This window comes from Saimiri boliviensis, chromosome 2, assembly GCF_048565385.1.
Source record: "Saimiri boliviensis isolate mSaiBol1 chromosome 2, mSaiBol1.pri, whole genome shotgun sequence".
Taxonomy (NCBI): domain Eukaryota; kingdom Metazoa; phylum Chordata; class Mammalia; order Primates; family Cebidae; genus Saimiri; species Saimiri boliviensis.
The window spans coordinates 38,140,470-38,156,815 of NC_133450.1; the positions used below are offsets into that span (position 1 = coordinate 38,140,470).

Here is a 16,346-nt window from a genome sequence, read left to right on the forward strand (position 1 = left end):
GATCAAAGACATAACAGGCATAGATCAGCATGTTTAAGATGACCATTATCTGCTGAGAATACAAAGAATGATTTTTAATCAGATACAAATGCTCCCCAAATCAATTGGGCTCATTCATTCGTTCACTCATTTGATGAGCATTTTATTAAAGATATCAGATTCTGAACACTATGATCAATAAACTATGATCTATTCCATCAAGATATTCACTTAAGATTCAGATAAAAGATAAATGATTAAAAGTTATCACACTATGGAGAGTACAATGACAGGAGCAAGCCATAGCTGCTGCGTGAACACGCCAAAAGAGCACCTAATTCATATGAAGGAGGTCGAGAAAGGATTCTCATAGGAAGACATGCTTGGGTTGAGTTTTAAAGAACCAGCAACACTTAGTAAAAATGCTTAGGAAAGATGGGGATGGGGCTGAATCAGTAAAATAATGAAATGTGCAAAGGCACAGGCATGAAGCATAGTGGGGTTGTTCAGCATAAGGGCTTAAGTTTAGGATGCAAATTAGGAAGTATGGAGAGTAAACATTAATGAGGTAAACGGAGATCACAAAATGCCAACGTTATAAATTTGTCTAAAAATAATGAAGTAAATACATTTTTATGTCAAAATATTTCAGAACAGCCTAACATTTCCAGGAAAAAAAATATATACATATAAATTTAAAATGAAAGAAATCATGTGTTCATCACAAACAAAATATGTATATACAACCATAACTGGATATTCATGACCTTATATATTATTGTAATTGGATGGAAGAAAAAAATGTTGGCTCAACTCATCATACTGACACTTATGCTTCTTTCAAGCTATGTCTCTATGCTGCAGAGTATATTCAAATACACTGTTCTATCTTCTATACCTCAAAGGCAAATTCAACACCATGACTTACAGTTATAGCAGCAAGATTCTAATGGCCTCATCCAGATGTAGTAGACAAAATAAGCTGTATCCTGACAAGACTAAGAAAATTAAAATCTGTCAAAATGTCAATGCACATCTTTCTTAAACCACAACTTATATGCAAATATGCAAAAGTCCTCTTAGAAAATAGAAAAGTCGATCGGTGGTGAAGGATCCCAAGATGGCTGGGCAAAAACTTGCTCTAAAAACCATTGACTGGATAGCTTTTTGGGAGATCATACCCCCAAACCAAAAGGCCGCTACTAATTCCCTGAAATCCTGGAATGAGATCCTCACCTCCAGGTTGGCTGTTTTACCTGAGAATCCACCATCTATTGACTGGGCTTACTACAAGGCCAGTGTGGCCAAGGCAGGCTTGGTGGGTGACTTTGGGAAGAAGTTTAATGCCTTGAAGGTTCCTATGCCAGTGGATCCATATACTGCCCTGGTGGATGCTGAAGAAAAAGAAGATGCGAAGTATTATGCTGAGTGTGTGTCTCTCTCAAAGGCCAGGGTTGTAGAATATGAGAAACAGCTGGAGAAGTATAAGAACTTAATTCCATTTGAACAGATGACCATTGAGGACTTGAACGAAGCTTTCCCAGAAACCAAATTGGACAAGAAAAAGTATCCCTATTGGCCTTACCAACCAATTGAGAATTTATAAAATTGAGTCCAGGAGGAGGCTCTGGCCCTTATATTACACATTCTGTACATTAAAAATAAAAGTAATTATATAGTTAAAAAAAAAAAGAAAATAGAAAAGTCATAAACATCGTCTTGCTAATTTGGCAACAGTGGCATCATTCCAGGAAGAAAATTATGGGTAGAATGAAAAAGGTAAAAACGGTTGACATCTACTAAAAAAAAACATATACTAACTCACATATCAGACATGGACAAAATATGAAAAAAGATCCCAGTAGGTTTTAACTGGACATGACTGGAATGGATAAAGTGAATTAAATTTACATGTGCCAGTTTATATTTTTTGACACAAACATGCATAGCAATATTCTATTTACATTCTTCTTTCAAGGCTCTTGCTGTGACTAAAGGCTCTGGTTGTATAAATGAGTTAAAATAAGTCTTACAAGGCAGCAGAATTCTAAAATGAATAAATAGAAGGTGCTAAATAGTTTTTGAACTGAACCTCACTCCCATCATAATGCATGATGTTCTATACTTACCAGGACACAAGATATAAATGTTTACTTTATTGGTGAACACCAGGTGCCTGAGACTAACTGGTTGAAATAAAATCCCAAAGATGACTCATTGTTAGTAACAGTTTTCTTTTTCTGTTATGAATTTTCTCTGTCAGAAATGTAAATACAAAAATGTTATTAAACTTTAGGACAGTGGTTCTCAAATTTTAGTGTACAAAAGATCCACATTGAGGGCTTGTTAAAATACAGATTACTGAGCCTCATCACCAGAGTTAATGACTCAATAGGTCTGGCAATAAACACTTTCAGGATTAATTAACTATTACATCATCAAACACCTACATCCCAAAGGCAACAGCAATATTAAGCTTTTCAGTAAGCTTTATTTCTTATCAAAATCAGGAAGTTTATTATAAGCTAAATAGACTCTAGAAATATTTCACTGGGTAATACTAACTTATGTGAAATATCTAGAAATATTATAGGAGCAGTACCAATTTTGAGAACAATATGTAAGAATTTAGTAAATCGAGTATCCAATACTATTTGGAATGATGCCCTAGGCTTAGGTTCCAATCCACACTGTGTCTAGGGGCTGATTCAGATTATTCTCTGAAGCCTGAACAGAAGAATGATCAAATCCTGTTGTTGGAATAATGCCACAACTTTCTCAAGAGAATATTTCATATAAGATATTGCAGGAACACCTAAAAAGACAGAGTACTTCCCCAATTTGAGTCTTGTCTTCACTGTAACATATTAAATATTAACAGAATTATGGTGGAGGAAGCCTATATTTTTCACTGACCTCTAGTTATTGGAAGCTACCAATAGCTATCAAAAACAATCAAATAATAATGAATGATCAACTGACTTAAGCTGATTTTCAAAAAACTTCCACGCGTGTTTACATGTGCGTGTGCCTGTGTATACACAGTGTGCATATATACACACAACATATATTTTCTATAATGTAGAAAAAATATATGTAGTCATGTACCACATAACAATGGACCACATATATAACAGTAGGCTCACAAGATTATATAATATTTTTACTATACCTTTTCTGTGTTTAGATATGTTTAGATACACAAATACTTAATCATTGTGTCACAGCTGCCTATAGTATTCAGTACAGTAACATGCTGCACAAATTTGTAGCCTAGGAGCAACAGCCTATATCATATACACTAGGTATGCAGTACACACTAGCCCACGACCCTATACATAGAGTATAATGTAAGTATACTCTATGATGTTCACACAACCACAAAATCACCTAATGATGCATTTCTCAGAATTTAACCCCACCCTTAAGCAACACATGACTATATGTGTGATACAGCACTATCAGTATTTTGAAGAGATCTACTTCCCATAGTGCAGGGAACCCAAAGGTGTGTTTATTATTGAGACACTTTGAAATGACTTTTGCTTTCTTATCAAGGATATGGGGTATTACTGGCACAGGTTTTGTTTAAGAACTAATAGATCCTCAAAGTTCGTATACACTCCCTTAAATGGAAGTGCATACATTGTACATATTCTTGTAGAAAGGTGACACTGGCTCCAGGTTTAAAAGGATTATGGCATAGCAAGAAATGAGCTTAGATATGGCAAGATGTTATCTTGTATGGAAAATTGCATAGGCAGTTTATGACTCTATTGGCGACTCTAAAGGACCACAGGAAGCTATATTTAGATATACTACATCTATTTCTACTCCATGTGGCATCATCATGTCCAATAAGGTTTTGTATTACTGATCAAATAAACTGGGGACTTAATTTTAATTTACAGTATGTGGTTTCTTCTCACAGACCCATGACCCACATGAAATACAGCAATTACCTAATCTAGCAAACTTCTGTGTTTAATGTGCCATTTCTATTTATTTATACAGATACTAACCTATCACTATAGTTAATCTCAATAAATATTAAAGTCCCTATATGCTTATGCAGGTATATCTATAATAAACATGTGACAATTCAAGTAGTCCTTTTTAATACTGTTACATGGGGATCTCTGATCACACACAACAAATACCAAAAGTAATTGTAATATAAAATAAGATATTCTGTCATTATCTATAGGTTAATAAGCCATACTGTCCTAAGTTAATTATAAAAGGAAGGGAAACAAAGCATAAAAGAGGACAGTGTTGGCAGTACACTGAAAGTTAGATACAACTTTGTAACTCTTCGGAAGACTTTTATTTCTTCTTCTGCCACTGACTTGCAGAAAAACAAGTCACTTAGTTTCTGCACCTAACAAGTGGTAAAATAGATAATATTCTGAAGTGCTATTAAGTAAAAATGAGAATTAACATTAAGTTACACTTTCGAAAGTCCCTTTTGTCTTTATTTGCAGATATAGCATTCCATATTCATTAAGTGCACCTCAGTTTTTCACCAACCTCAGGCATTTCTGATGTGAAATACCTCTGTTAAGCAACAGCTTTTGCATTCATTTTTTTTAAAAGAACAAAAAGATTAGGTTAAAATCAAATTCATTCTATTTGAACAAGCAACAGTAACAAGAGAAGCAGAGTGTGCTATTTTACACTATATTTCCTTGTAGCCATTGTAATTCATAGGCTAGCTCTAATACATACATTGAAATCTATTTATATTTGTTCTCCTTCAAACAGCTTTGCCTAGAATACTGATCTCCAAAGTAAACAACTATTTTGTTCCATTATTTTGTCTAAATCAGGGGTGTCCAATCTGTTGGCTTCCCTGGGTCACACTGGAAGAAGAATTTTTTTGTACCACACATAAAATACACTAATAATAGCTGATTAGCTTAACAACAACAACAACAAAAATCTCATAATGTTTTAAGAAGGTTTATGAATTTGTGTTGGGCTGCATTCACAGCTGTCCTAGGCTGCGTGCAAGCTGGACAAGCCTGATCTCTAAATGAATTAAAAGATGTCAATGTAACCATTTCAAAAAAAACAAAAGAAATCTTCATAGTGAAATACAAATTTGCCTAAAAGAAATGTGAGAAATAGCCCAGGGTAATTTTTTTCTAAGGAATTTGTAGCAGATGTGTACCATCCACAAATCAAGTGATACTGAAATCAATATGCCCCAATGGCTGTATTTCCTGCTATTATTTATCTTCAGTTATCAAGAAGTTATTGAAGTCACCATCAGTAGGATAAAAGAATAAAATATAAAGAATGTTTAATCAAGCCCCTCAGCTCAACTATTCATGTATTATATTAAATAGTTCATGCAAATTTACTTTGCCTATGTAGCATTTGTATACAAAAGAAAAAATTCAAATCCAAAGTTTAAGTTTTTACAATTTAGTTATTTAAGATTGTAACACTTTTATTCATGTGACACCTTTCTGCAAGAATGGTGTGTTCTTCCCTACAAGTCTGGGTAGTGCTAATGAATAATTAAAATTTCCATATTCTAAATAAAGTTTAGGGTGGGCAATTATAATTCCCATATTTAGAAGCATCAAACACTTTTAAAATCATATTGTTCAGCTTTAAGACTAGAATTATAAGGAATAAAGACAGTTCTATGCTTCTATTTAACCTAGTATATCATTTAACTATTCTGTTTTGATAAACACATTTATTGAATGTGATCACCTATCCCAATCTACCTTTCCTACAATCGTAGATCCTAGACCCAAAGAGATTAAATGATTTACCTCAAGGTGAATAATCACTGTGAAGAATGTGTAAGGTTTTCTAAATTCTCTCATCCACTGTGTTAACTATTTTACATTAGAAAAAATGAAAACATTCTGAGTTCTATGAAAGCATGAAAAATCATGTGTTTTGTATTATCAGCTACCATTATCAGCTAAAAATCTACTTATTGAAGACCTACTAATATACAAAATTATTCTATATATTTTTAAGCTCATTTTATACTTATTGCAAAATAGATATTACTGCCATTTTTAAAGTGAAGAAACTGAAGATCAAAAAGATTACAGGACTTTTTAAGATCGCTAAGTTAATAAGTGGTCAACTTGGGATCCAAATCCAAATCTTTGAAGCCCAGGCCTTCCATTTCACTAGACTGCTCCTTTCTAAGCATACCAGATCAGATCTCTCCACCTAAGAGCCAATTCAGCACTAAATACAAGGTGCCTCCAGGAAGCAGAGACACAAAAACATTAGAATAATTGAACATATAATAAAAGCAAGTAGAAATGAGGTAAAAAGTAAGCTTATAAAGATTTATAGTAAGACCAGGCATGATGGCTCACATCTGTAATCCGAGCACTTTGGGAGGCTGAGGCAGGAGGATTGCTTGAGCCCAGGAGTTCGAGACCAGCCTGGGCAACATAGGGAGATCACATCTCTAAAATTAGCTGGGCATCATGGCACACACCTGCGGTCCCAGCTACTCGGGGTGCTGAAGTAGGAGGATCGCTTGAGCCCAGCAGATCAAAGCTGCAGTGAGCCATGATTGCACCACTACACTCCAGCCTTGGAGACAGAGCAAGACACTGTCTCGGGAAAAACAAAAACAAGCACAAAAGATAGATAGTAAAGCAAGGACCTAAGAATAGTATCAATAGTTGGACTTTTATTTCAGAGAATGTCCATATTGACATGCAACATGCCTAACAACTCAGAGACTACAAAAGACAAGACTTAACAATGAAAACATCCTGGTTCACACAAACTTTTGTTAGCAAACTTTTTCTATAAAGGGTCAGAGAACAAACTATGTAGGTTTTGTGGCCACAAATGGCCTCTTGCAAGTTCTGTTTTGAATTTGTTTTTGATCCTACCATTTAAAAATATAAAACCATTCTTAGCCTTGAAGCCACTAAAAAAGAAACAAACAAACAAAAACGGGTAGATTTGTCTCACTGGCCATAGCTTGTTAACCACTGTTAAAGCTAAGCAAACCAAAAAAATAATAATAATAAAAATAAAAAGCAGACAAGTGAGCCATCTCTAGCAAGTGAGCTATTATAAAGATCTGTAGTGAGGAGAAAGTCAAATTCAATTTACACTTAAATAGTTACGATTATTTACATAAAAGCTACACTTATTTGTGGTCACCTATTGACTAATTCCAGCTGTATTTTTATCTGTATTTTTAAAACTGAACTATATTCATCAAAATTATCTGCTTCTGGCTCACGCCTGTAATCCTAGCACTTTGACAAGCTGAGCCGGGCAGATCAACTTAAGCCAAGAGTTCAAGATCAGCCTGGCCAGTATGGCAAAAGCCCATTTCTACTAAAAACACAAAAATTAGCCAGGCACAGCAGTGCATACCTGTAACCTCAGCTACTCGGGAGGCTGAGGCAGGTGAATAATTTGCATCTGGGAGGTGGAGGTTGCAGTGAGCCCAGATTGGGCCACTCTGCACTGCAGCCTAAGCAACAGAGTAAGACTCTGTTGCAAAACAAACAAACAAAACAAACAAACAAGAAAACTGCTTCTTAGTGAATAATCAACTTGTCATTAAATGAACAAAGGGTCAGACTATCCAAAAAGTATCCTTTTTCGATATCCTATCCAAATAGGATTTTCTATACTCACACCTATAAAATTAATGCCCATGTATGAAAGTTACATATGTACTGTATACATATAATTACAGGAAAAAGTCACACATAAAATAAATAAAATTAAAGGCAAGTTAAAATAATTTAAAGTCCTCCCATATGCAATCACAACAATTTAAACAAACAAGTTTGTTAAACAAGTACAACAATTTAAAGTCTTGCCATATGAAATCACTCTAAATTGGAAAAAGAGAGGGAGAAAAGGAAGGAAGAAAGGAGGGAGAGGGAGGAAAGGAACTTCACAACAAAGGTAAATGATTTTTAAGTAATGGTATATTTCTTTACTACTTGCAAATTTATACCCTTGATCGTAGCCATCCAGAGGCACACTCAGACTATTATCAAAAGTAAAATAAAATAAAATAAAGGAATGAAGAGGAAAAAGAATTCACTTTATATGAATTAGAAAACATTTCATAGAAAAAAATACTGGCCTCTGGAATCCAGTAACCAAAGCCGTCATTCACACAAAGAATATAAAATAGTGATCTTGCAACATCTAATAAATGAAGTATCTTTTCAGCAACCCTGCCTTCAAGCCAGGCTTATGATTCCTCCTCAGAGGGTATTTTTCAGAGAAGCTGCTCATTATTTGCCCCCTCAATCTTTGTATCAGGAAGCAAGAGAAGCAAGAGATTGAGCCACAAATAATGAAATTCACTGTGATTGAAATGTTTAGTCTGAATATCGTGTGGTAACAATAAATAACCAGATCAGCATTCTTATTGCTGTAAAAATGCTACCTACCTCAATTCTAGAACATTTTAAAACAGACAAGTACCATTTAAAGCTTTTCAGGTTTAAGGGCTGGGCGCGGTGGCTCAAGCCTGTAATCCCAGCACTTTGGGAGGCCGAGGTGGGTGGATCACGAGGTCAAGAGATCGAGACCATCCTGGTCAACAAGGTGAAACCCCGTCTCTACTAAATATACAAAAAATTAGCTGGGCATGGTGGTGCGTGCCTGTAATCCCAGCTACTCAGGAGGTTGAGGCAGGAGAATTGCCTGAACCCAGGAGGCAGAGGTTGCGGTGAGCCAAGATCGCGCCATTGCACTCCAGCCTGCGTAACAAGAGCGAAACTCCATCTCAAAAAAAAAAAAAGCTTTTCAGGTTTAATTAAAACTATTATATTATTCTACAATACCTAGAGTCAGACTCTTTCAGTTCTTATGATTTTAGCACTTACTAAGCATGCAGTGTGAGGCAAATCTCTTAACTTCTAAATAAGGTAATATATGTAAAGTGTTATTATTAAGCACAATAAAACATGTTAAAAAACATACACACACAATCCCTGCTATGGTGGTTGACTGTAGGATGCTCCCACTGACTTCTATTGTCTGGTGGTCAAGGCCTCAGAAAATCTCCTCCCGAAGTGTAAACAGGACCTGTGGTTTGTTCTAATTTACAGAATATTGAAAGGTGATGGGATGTATTTTGCATGATTGTGTTTTAAAAGACTGAAACTTTACCTTGCCTGCAGATTCTCTTCCTTGCTGGTTTTGATGAAGCAAGCTACGGTGTGAGCTGCCCTTGGGAGAGGTCCACTTGGAAAGGAACTGAGAGAAGCCTCTCACAGACAGCAAGAAACTGAGGCATTTAGTCCAAACAAGGAAGTCAATTCTGCCAAGAGCCATGATTTTAGAACTGTATCCTTCTAAACTGCTACGGTGTGAGCTGCCCTCTGGAGTCGTCCACTTGGAAAGGAACTGAAGGCAGCCTCCAGTGTAGACAATAAGAAACCCTTAGTCCAACCAAGAAAGTGAATTCTGCCAACAACCACGATTTTAGAACTGTATCCTTCTTCAGCTGAGCCTTGAAATGAAACTGCAGACCCAGTCAACCAACACCTTTTGTACCTTTGTGAGGGACCCCAAAGCAGAGGCACCACCTAAACTGTGCAAGAACTCCTAATCCAAAGAAACTGTATGATAGTAAATTATTTTATTATCATACTAGGTTTTGTATCACTAGGTTGATAATTTATGTAGAAAAAGATAACTAATATACCATTTAACAGGCTAGATATAATCAGTTGCATTTAATTCTCTAACAATTCTAAAGAACCTAAAATAAATAATTAAAAGAATAAATGAATGAATTACTAAACCTGACTCCCTATTTTTTTTCAAACATGGGGTCTTACTATGTTGCCCAGACTGAGTACAGCAGCTATTACAAGCATGATCACTGGAGTCGACAGCCTAGAACTCCTGGACTCAAGTGATCCTCCAGCCTCAGCTTACCGAACAGGTAGGACTACAGGCTTGTGCCAGTACATCCAGCTTGGACTCCTTTTTTTACACCACAATTTGTCCAGTGCCTTTCACTAAGCTTTGCAATTTCCCTCCTAGTGGTAATATTAATGGTTTATACTTTTTGATTTACAAAAAATTTTACTTTACTGACTCTTCAAAATCATATAGCTACCTCCACAAGTCTTAACACATGTATTATTTTCCAAATACTGAAAGTTACCTTACTCTAATTTTCTTTTCTTGATTTTGATATTACATATGAATATATTAATATGAAAGAGGAAAGTGATTATGACTCCTAATGAGAAAGCATGATCTTACCCTATATTCCAGTTTCTACTGAACCATCTTTGTTGGGGATAGGGAGTAGGCAAAGCTTGAAATGACGAGGAAAAGAAATTTTTCACTACATAATAGGCTTCCACCTGAAAAGAATAAATTTCTACAGCCCTAGTCCTCCCCACTGAGCCAACTCCAAATACACAGACTTCCCTATTCATTATGACAAGACAACCTTTTACAAGAAACTCCCCAATCCAAATGACATAGAATACATCAGGACAGACAGGTTTTTCAATGGTAAATGTCTATTCTGCTGCTGCTGAAGAGTATTCTATAAATGTCAATTAGGTCAAGTTGAAGAAAATGCTATTCACATCAGCTATATCTTTACTGATTTTCTGCCTGCTTAATCTTTTAATTACTGTAAGAGGGGTGCTGGAGTCTCTAGGTATAATAGTGAATTTATCTATTTCTCCTTGCCTCATGTGTTCTGTTGCAGGTATTTGACACTTTGTTGTTATATGCATACATGTTAAGGATTGTTATGTCCCATTACTACTTTATCACTATGAAATGACCCTTCTTTATCTCTGATAATTTTCCTTGCTAAGTCTGCTTAATGATAAATGAGGAAGAAAGAAATCTGGTAGAAAGAGAATGTACATTATAGTCTGTGGTCTTGTCTACTGGACCCATATAAAAAACACACAAAGGGTGTTAGGGGAAAAAAAGGATTACTGCACATTTTCTGTGAAAAAGCAGTGACTTTTAGAGCCACCATACCAATATGATTAAGAATGTGAACTATGAAGCAAGAGAGCCTAAATTTGAACTCCAGATTTATCACTCACAGTTGTAGAAATTTCAGCAAGTTATTTAACTGTACTTCTCTGTCTACAACTATAAAATGGAGATAATGTGAGTATTTACTCACAGGCCTGCTATAGGGATTAAATGAGTTCATATATGTACAAAGCTTAGAATGTGACCTGATACACAGTAACACATATTAATAGCTGTTGTTGTTGTCTTGCCGTTCCTGCCTCCTGCTAATGTTACTGTTAGGTCTATTGAAACGGTAAGAGTAAAAGCAGAAGCTAACAGCTTTTCTTGCATTGTTTCCCACTGCAATCCAAGACCTAGTTGATGGAGAAAAGTGTCATAAAATTACGAGTTGTAACTCTCCTATGAATAGGATTATAATAGGATTATAAGCCATTCACTGTGCCTATACACTGGCAGGCCTAGCTTCACAAAAAACGTATATGACTATGGGCAAAGTGGATGGTTAAACCTTGAGTCCAAATTCACAAAACAATCTGCTGGTTTTTTTTAAAGACTATTATATCTTTTATCTTCTGTGTAAATCTGTATTTTCATATATTGAGTTTAAATGGGGTTATACTTTTTAGTGCACATGAAAAAGCTGATAACAATGCTATATCACAGTGTTCTAAATGGAACAACTGATTTAATACTTTTTTGTTGCCTGAAAACCCCTACCTTGGCATTTTTTCACATAAACTTTACTTCCAAGTATATTTATTTATATAAATTCAAGTTTTGGGTATGAAGAAGAAAATTAAGACAACATAACAAATCATGATGAAAACAGCATTATGTTCTAAACGTGCTTTTATTCTGCCAAGGTTCTGTCCCTAACAAAACCTAGTAATGGCAATAGTATGTAAAAATACATATAATCAACTGCTGTATCCATGGAACAGACGTGGTGGTTGAAAAATGAATTTTTCTTCCATGTGAGATTCTTGCTGGCCCTGTTACCTAAGGATGTTGATGCTGTTCTCATACTTCCTTCTCTCCAAGTCCAGTGTTTAGGGAAATTATGGATTACCTGAAGTGAAGGCAGAAATTTTTACTTTGTGCTACACATTTTCTGGCAATCACTTCTATGTGTGTGATTCCCAAACACGTATTTCTCTCTCACCCTAGCTTTTTTCCTGAGTTCTAGGCTCACTTTTCAATTTTCTTTTGGATAGGTTCAATAAGCACATTAAGTTCAACCTATCTGTATCTCATCCTGGTCTTTCTCCCAACAGGCTAATTGTATCAGTCACTGAAAAAGATTACTCTGACAGTTACTGTTAAAAGAAAAACTTCAGCTGAATTAAATTTAAGAACAATCTGCAAATCTAGCAGCACCCAGAATCACGGCAGAGAGACTCCAGCACGGCCACATGGTAGAAGAAAATTTGTAGACAAAAAAAAGGACATACAGACATCAGAATGACATACAGAAACTAGATTGGTTACAGCTCAGCATTTGCCTTACGTGAACACAGTTTGAACGCTCAATGGTATGTGAACGGCTGAAATATGGCTGCTGGGATTGGCCAAGACTCAGCTATTTAGACGCATACTCCTAAGTTAGGTTTTCAATCTTGTCTACCTTTAAGTTAGGTTACAGTTCGTCCACAAGGACTCAAATATAGACCAACAGAAGTCCTTCTCAGGCCATACTTAATTTGCTTTAACATTTCAAACTTCAAATCCACTTAAACTCTTGCTTTTCTTTACCACACAATTAAGGCAATTAAAGTATACAATAGAAGGTTAAAGGGAACCAAAGGAAAACCTAAAGAAACAAGTCTTTAAAAGGGTAAGAACCAAGAAGGTTCTAGGGATCTAGACACAGGAACTTACGGAAATCTTATATGTCAGGAACACTGGGATAAATGAATTCCACTTTTAATACAGGTAGTGTATATGTGGTTACAAATAGAATATAATAGAACATAGCAAATCCTATTCTTATTATAAGAATGACAATAACCACTCTGTGCCCCATCCCCCTCCCCCCCCAAAAAAAAACGTGGTAAATATAATCCTTTTAAAGGCATTATAGAGCTGTGGAAGTGAGGGATTAAATTAACCAAAATTCCAGAGCAGGCTGGAACTAGCTATGCTCTTACCTGAGAAGCATTCGCTGATTCTGGGTAGGGATCACACAGAAGAGTGGTGTGAAAAGTTGGAAACTGCAAGAGCACTAAACACATAGCAAGTTTTCTCCATGAATGATTTGCTGGATTCTATGGCTCCAGAGCTAGACAGTAATTTTAAGACAGAATGAAATTTCTCATGGTCTTATGATATTTACAAGACAAAGTCCTTCTTGAGGCCTTAAATTTACAGCTAGTTTTCTCCTTAATGTATGTCAAATTTAGATGCTTCAAGGAGCAAGAGACCAAAGAGCAAAGCTCAAAACCTCCGAAGGGCAGAGGAAATGTCCTATAGTTCAAGTCTGAAAAGAAATCTACCAAATTGTCAATAAAAAGCCTAGAAGAATTATACCTGAGGAACAGGGAAGAAACAAAGTGGGCTAGGTTTTACTAAAACCACATATAGTCATGTTCAATCACTGATTGTAACGGATTGAAATATTAAGCCCAATCTCCAACGTCATAGCCTCCATAGTGCGTTTATACATACTGTATAAAATTTAACATTACTAGACATGCTAAGATGCAGAAAAATTTGACTAGTAATCAAAAGTAAGAAAAGAAAGCAACCAAAAGTTAAATCAAACTTACCAGAAAACATGTTATATTAGAATAACTATTTAAAGAAATTAAAAGAAACATGGACAACACAGATGAAAAATGGAGAATTTCCAAAGAAATCTGAAATTATCAAAAAGAACCAAGTGAATATTCTAGAATCAAAATACATAAAAAATTACTGTGTGTGTTTAATGGTACAATGAACAAAACAGAAGACAGGTTAAATAAGCTGGAAGCCAGCTCAATAGAAAATACACAAAATAAAGTGCAAAGAGAAATTTGATTATGAAAGACATAAAGGCATGTGAGACACTACAAAAGTAAGTTTAACAATACATATAATTGGAATTCATAAGGAAAAAAGAGAAAAAATGGCTCAGAAGCAGTATTTGAAGAAAAAATAGCGAAGGTTTTCCAAAACTGATAAAATACATCAACTCCCAGATTTAAGAAGCTCAGTGAACTAAACACAAAGAACACTAAACACATAGCTGAATAAAAACAAATAAAGCCACATTTAGGAACTCACAGTAAACTGCTTAACCCCAAAGACCAAAAAAAAAAAAAAGTAAATGCAGCCAAAGAGAAAGATACAGTTCTTAAAATTGCAGACTTCTCAGTGACTATGAGAGGCAGGAATCAATGAAATGACCTATTTAAAATGCTTTTAAAAATTACTGCTAAACTAAATTCTATACTCGATAGAAATATCTAAAAATGAAAGTTAAAGCTTTTAAAAGAAGAAAATCTGAAAGAATATATTGCTATCAAACCTGCACTACAAATAGTATAAGATACTATTAAGGCTGAACTGAACAACAGGAAGGAATAAAGAATAGAGAGGATAAATATGTGACCAATTATAAAAGAATGTTTATAAAAACTAATAAATCTGAATAACTTAATTAACCTACCTAACTTAAATGACATATATAGTAGACCAGCAACAGGAGAATACACATTTCTTAAGCATTCAACAACATAAGTCATTTGCTGAACTGTTAAATAAGTTTCAAAGAAATGAAATACAGAATATAGTTCTATGTGGTTGAAGAACAAACTAGAAATCAAAATCCGAAAGATAAATAGATTAGTCCAATTTGGAAATTAAGTAACAACTAATAAATAACCTATGGGTCAGAGAAAAAAAACCACAATACAAATTTTAAAATATTTTAAATTAATGACAAAAATAGAACATCATTGAAACTTACAGAATACAACTGAAAGCCGTGCTTAGAGAGAATTTTAAAGCTTTCCAGGACATTAAAAAAAAAAAAGGAAACAGATATACAATAAAGAAAAAAGAAAGCACAGAGGTGGGTCCTGTGAAAAAGCAAATTAAATGGATAAACTATTAGCAAGATAAAAGGAGAAAACACAAACAACCAATATTAAGAATGAAAAAGGGAACATGAATATATACAAATACAGAGAGGAAAATAAAATGGCAATAAGAACAATTTTATGCTAGAACATTTGAATATACTGATAAAATGAACACATGCTTTGAAAAACATATCTCAACAAAACTGACATAAGAAAAAAATCAGAAAAGCTGAATAGTCCGATTTCTATTAAAGAGACGAAATTCTGAATCTAAAATCTTCCCATATGTTCTCCTTCCTCACCACCATCCTTCCCCACAAAAAGACTCCAGGCCCAGATAATTTTACTGGTAGAATTCTAATATTTAAAAGAGAATGAATATCAATTTTACACAAACTTTTCCAAGGAAGAGAATCGGCCTGCATGACCTTGATACCAACCTGAAAGACATCACAAGAAGGAAAAATTTTAAGTAAATACCTCATTAATATAGAAAAAAATCCAAAACAAAATGGTAGCAAATTTAATCCAGTAAAATAATAGAAAGTTACAAAGAAATTCCAAAGAGAGAATATCTGCTTCATTAGGTTAGTCAGGATAGGAATCTTGTTTTCACTGAAATGTTCCCAGGGAAGGAGTATCTTTCTTTATATCTTAAAAATAAGATATTATTGATAATATGAATAATAATGGATACAAGGTTGAAAAGGCAGAAGCCATATATAATGAAAGGTTGAAATTAGATGGCAGGTGCTGTACATATTACGATCCATCTCACTTGCTTTAAGACTGTATGTATACTTCTTGTATGAGAGAAGCAGTTACAGAGAAGACAGCCTAGAGCAAATCTTCCAACCAACCAACTAGAACAAAGGCAGCCCACTTTTTAATACCATCTTCTCAAACAACAGTAAAACATGACCTGTGAAGAACCACTTCAGTTTCCTTTCTCAGTATACTTCCATTGTTTGGGATAAATTTATGCTTCTCCACCAGAAGATTTATGCTTTGTCTGTAATTCATATAGGTGTATGATACACAGCTCAGAAAAACAGGTAATTAGAAATTATACGTTCTTTGTGGTTTTAAAATTTTACAGCTAGCATCTAAGTTCCAGAAGAAATCTCTTCTCCTTTCCTAGATCAAAACAAACAAACAAAAAACTTTATTAATCAGCCCAAATCCACATTTAAATTTTTTTAAGTTGTGTTCTCAAAAATAAATGTCCCTAAAATGACAAGGTTAAAAGGAAAGTTGTCAATTAAGCACCTTTTAGATACAACTCCATGAAATGGACATCCA

The 16,346-nt window shown here is 34.8% G+C and overlaps 1 protein-coding gene and 1 pseudogene across 7 annotated transcripts in view; one reads left to right on the top strand and one right to left on the bottom strand.

Moving 5' to 3' along the window:
* The window catches only part of FUT8 (fucosyltransferase 8), a 438,850-nt gene that overhangs the window by 140,214 nt on the left and 282,290 nt on the right, over positions 1 to 16,346 (bottom strand). The gene's annotated exons all lie outside the window — the stretch shown is intronic.
* LOC101029644 (ATP synthase peripheral stalk subunit d, mitochondrial pseudogene) lies at positions 1,079 to 1,683 on the top strand (annotated as a pseudogene).